The following is a 4,523-nucleotide window of genomic DNA, read 5'->3' as shown; positions in this document are numbered from 1 at the left end:
GGACGCCCAAAGAGAAACGGGAATAAGAAGTTTGTATCTGACCTTATGGAGTCGAAAGCCATTCTTCTTTGCCTCATGTTGATTCTGCAGCTAGGAAACTCCATTCATGTTGGTAAGAAGCCATTTGGAGGTCACTATATTGTCAGCTAAACATCATGAATTTATTAGGACGTTTCACAATTTGGATATCTTTCAATGATGTGTGTTCTTGTTTACAGAGCAGTGCAGGCAGGAAGCTTCTTTTACGAGCCCCGATTGCACAAAAGCAACTTGCCAAAGTGCTTGCCAGAAGTCGTGGGGAGATGACGTCCTGCATGTGGTATGTAGGATCACAGGCATAACCTTGGAAACTTGTTACTGCATCGTATGTGTTTAGAGTTGCACTAAACCATCATGTAAGGCAACGGATAATGATGTGATCCGGTAATAAAGTCCTTTCGCAACATGCTTGCGATAAACTATAGTGACCTCCAAATTCGGGTGTTTTATTTGTTTTGGTCATGTGTGATCTTAAATTTGGTTCTTTTGTGTTTGCATGGCCTCGCGATTCACAAGTTTAGAAACAAATCTACACGACATGAGTAAACGAAGCTTATTGTTCGGACACTCCTCTTTCAGGTGCTTTTCAGATGCGTTGAGAACATCAAGAGGAAGTATATATTTCTCCGTGTGGCCAACAAGTCGGTTTAGTGTTAGAAAGTGTACACCACAACTGAACTATGGTCCGAAACACTCTTCCCTTGAAACATCCCATAACACATGGGAATCGAGAGATTGATGGTATGTGTGTGCAGTTACCGACACGCAAGAATTACAGCTAGCACGACCCCTCATGCTCTTAGTACCTGGTTTTGTCCCATTTGAACCAAGCATCGGGATCCATCTAGGAAGACTAGATCAAAACTAAAAAGCACCATGCTGGTAGCGTAATCTTTGGAGCTTCACTATGGTGGCACCTCACATGCCGGAGTGGGTGGTGAACATCTAGCTATCAAAGTTCCTTTATAATTAGTCTTCGTAGACTCATACGTCACTGTAACAAACTCCGACGTGAGGGGAATCCTCGACAGGTTACATCAGCCTGAGGATTTTTCATCACTGCGATTAAACCAATTAGGGTTGTTCTCGTTCTGATAATAATCATTGGATATACCTCCAGAAGGACTCTAGGTGTCTCTGATTCAATCAATGCATCGGATATCTTGATCAGGAGCGGTCTGAATGAATGACATGCGCACCATCAGCCCTCTAGCTGACACTGCCATAAAGAATAAATGTTAGATATCACCAGCACTTACAACTAACACAATCAGTTCCATTATATCTTCCGTACAAGATGATAGAAGTCACTCTGATGTTGACGCAGCCCTCTACCTCGACGATGTTGCCGTGCAAGTATTCCCGGATGCTTTTGGTGGAGGCTAGCTAGGAAACAAACTACCCAATCGTCTTGGGCAGAACTCGCGGAAGGGCCGTTGCCGAGCCGAGAAAAAGTCAGTCATGGAGCGGACTCTTCGTGAGTAACACGAAGCCAGAGTTATTAAAGCTGAGCAAGAGATGTAAGAGGCCGTAAGTAAACGCGAGGCCTTGGAGCTGAGTTTAACGGAAAAAGAGTCTGAAGTCACCAAGGCGCATCAAGCCACGAGCGACGCCTGGGGGGAAACCCAAAGCGCCCTGCAGGGGATCCAGGAGGCGAGGGAGATCGCGGCGGGTAAGGCTTTTCCCATGTAAAGTAAGTATTTGAAGGGAAAACTATATTTATGATTGTGAATCCGGACTTCTTAGGTGTATTTGCTGAGCTACCTCACAGTATATCAGATCCTGCTCAATTCTATCGAACCGGAGGAAGGAACACCGCCGATAAGCTCTTTTGGTCGCAGTATTTGGCACCGAATTATCCGGTGCCTTTTGCCGGTCAGCTGAAACAGTTGATCGAACTACATAAGGCGGCGGAACTAGCCATGAAAGATATGGTTATCTGGCTATGGCCTGCCGAGCCGATTCCAAGCAGCTATTTCGGGCTCGTGAGGCGGCTTGTAAGCGCTTGCCCTCGACTTGACGTCATCAAGCGGTCGGTATGTGTAGAAGGAGCGCGAATGGCTTTCACCCTCGCAAAGGTGCACTGGGGGAAGATGAATGCTGAAAAGCTAGTAACCGAGGGACCGCCAGAGGGGAACGAGCACCGCAAGCCCGAATTGTATTATAAAAGTGTCCTGAAAGGATCCTACCTTGCAGCGGAGCTATGTACCAAGGACATTATATTTCCATGAACGCCGATCATGTTGTCCTTTGTAATGTTTGAACAAGGTCGTTTATATGTCGCCTGTTATATAAAAGTTTACCCTCCTGTGCGGCCGTTTGTATGTTAAGGCTAAGAGTTGGCCAGTCGTCGGCTTCTGCCCCCACATAAGAAGTATGAGGCTGTTCGGGATAAACCTGAGCACTCTTTATCCCAGTTTTGGGTCCTTTGAAGGAGGTGCTCAGCACAACGAACCAGGTAATCGGACTATAGGGCTTTATCGCTCTCACTTAGCCATAGGAGCTTTAGTATGGTCGGCGCAGCCCCTTGTGTTCGGAAGACCGTACTAGGGGCCCTATAAGTGCCTGATCGGAGAAAAAGCCGACCCATCGCACGCTGCATTGGATATGTAATTATGCGGGAGAAATCTTTAAAGATTTTGTGACTGCTCGAACAACTGACCAGCTCTCGCCGTATCATGACAGTCAGTTTTCGGTTTTCTCTACTGAGGTGCTCATCCGGAAGAACCGGGACACAATCACAGTAGTTCTCCCAGTGCTACCTTAGCCGATATAGCGGAACGTAAGGTACCAAAACATGGGAGCCGGGCAAACCCAACTATTGACCCAAGACATGATTCGGAGCTGATGCATATAATGCTATAAGTTCGGGGTGCCGAACTTCCATGAAGGTGTTCGGACTGTTATTGCCGTGTTACGGGGAAACGAAGCCCCTGGCATATTTAAGGCATATCGCTGTGTACGGATGCTATTTGACGAAATGATTTCGATAAGAAATAAATAGCAGGTAAACGTCATATAAATCCACATGTCGTATTTGAATAATACGTCTATGCGTATGGGTACAAGTAATGTGATAAAAAAAGAGCTGTGATAGCAGAACCTGCTGTGACCAGGGGGAAGAGGTTGAGTGCGGATCCGTATTGTGGCCGGACGTTCGCTGCGGGGAATGTCTAAGGATCCCCTAACGCGTTCGAGCTGCCTCTGTGGAGTCTGTCCTGGTCGGTGCAAAGGTGAACCTGCGAAGGAAATAGAAGAAAAGTTTGTGTGCCTTAGGGCGGTTGAACCGCTGAGTTCGGCATGTCATGGCCTTCGCCGGAGTGTTTAGTTGAGCTCGGGACGAGCGGGGGTATCCTTCCGCGAAGTAGTTCGGAGCCCCTTGACGGTGTCCGGGAGCCGGGGCGTCGACTCGAGGTTCGGCTGCAAGGTGCTGCTCGTTGTTCCTGCTGCTAAGGCAGTGATGTATTTGTTGGTGCCGAAGGAAGGTTTGGGCCTGCCATGAACCGTGATGACTCCACGTGGACCGGGCAATTTGAGCTTACGGTAGGCATAATGTGGCACCACGTTGAATCGAGCGAACGCGGTTCGCCCGAGCAGTGCTTGATAGTCACTGCGGAAAGGGGCGATTTCGAAGATTAACTCTTCGATATGGTGATTTTCTGGTGATCCGAAGATTACCTCGAGGGAAATGGAGCCTATACAGCTAACCTCCATACCTGGTATGATGCCTCTAAAAGTGGATTTAGTGGGCTTGATTGTTGAATGATCAATGCCCATCTTGCGCACTGTGTCCTGGTAAAGCAGATTTAAACTGCTACCTCCGTCCATAAGGACTCGAGTGAGGTGGAACCCGTCTACGATTGGGTCGAGGATTAGTGTGGCTGGATTGTCCCGATTGGCGTTAAACGGACGATCCGTGCGGTTGAAGGTGACCGGCCCTAGCTTATATTGTGGGACGGCGAGTTCCGTTGAGCCGCCGTCCCTAAGGGTTCATCTCTGGTCCAAGTGGGCAATTTGGGTGGTATTTACCACATTCACTGATTGAATAGGGGGGGGGATTTCTTTTGCCCTCCTGTGTTCGGCGATCTGGGCTCTTCGTCGCTATCGTCGCCTTGAGACCCCTCTACGTTTTTGGCGCCTGCCTTGCCGGCTTGTTTGAAGACCCAACATTCTCTGTTGGTATGGGTGGCTACCGTTTCTGGGGTGCCATGAATTTGGCATTGGCGAGCGAGTATGCGGTCCAGACTGGATGTACCCGGATTTGTATTTTTGGGCGGCCCTTTCCGCTGACCGGACTTTGAGCCCCTGAACCCGGCATTAACTGCCGTATTTTTTGTCGTTTTCACCATATTTGCGGCACTTTTGTTTGTTGCGTCGTGGTTTGCCATTGCTATCCCTGGCTTGTGATATGCCAAGTTTGCTTGCTGTATTGGTACTACGAGCCAACCAGCTATCGTCGCCCGCACAAAAGCGGGTCATAAGTG

At 48.4% G+C, this 4,523-nt stretch overlaps 1 long non-coding RNA gene across 1 annotated transcript; it reads left to right on the top strand.

Annotated features, from left to right (window-relative positions):
* LOC119273737 lies at positions 1 to 461 on the top strand. Its single transcript, XR_005134957.1, has 2 exons — positions 1 to 112; positions 219 to 461. It is a non-coding gene; the product is annotated as an uncharacterized LOC119273737 (long non-coding RNA).
* Positions 462 to 4,523: the final 4,062 nt, after the last annotated feature.

This window comes from Triticum dicoccoides, chromosome 3A, assembly GCF_002162155.2.
Source record: "Triticum dicoccoides isolate Atlit2015 ecotype Zavitan chromosome 3A, WEW_v2.0, whole genome shotgun sequence".
Lineage (NCBI taxonomy): Eukaryota > Viridiplantae > Streptophyta > Magnoliopsida > Poales > Poaceae > Triticum > Triticum dicoccoides.
The sequence above is the reverse complement of the archived record's forward strand: the minus strand, read 5'-3'. Positions and strand labels throughout refer to the sequence as shown.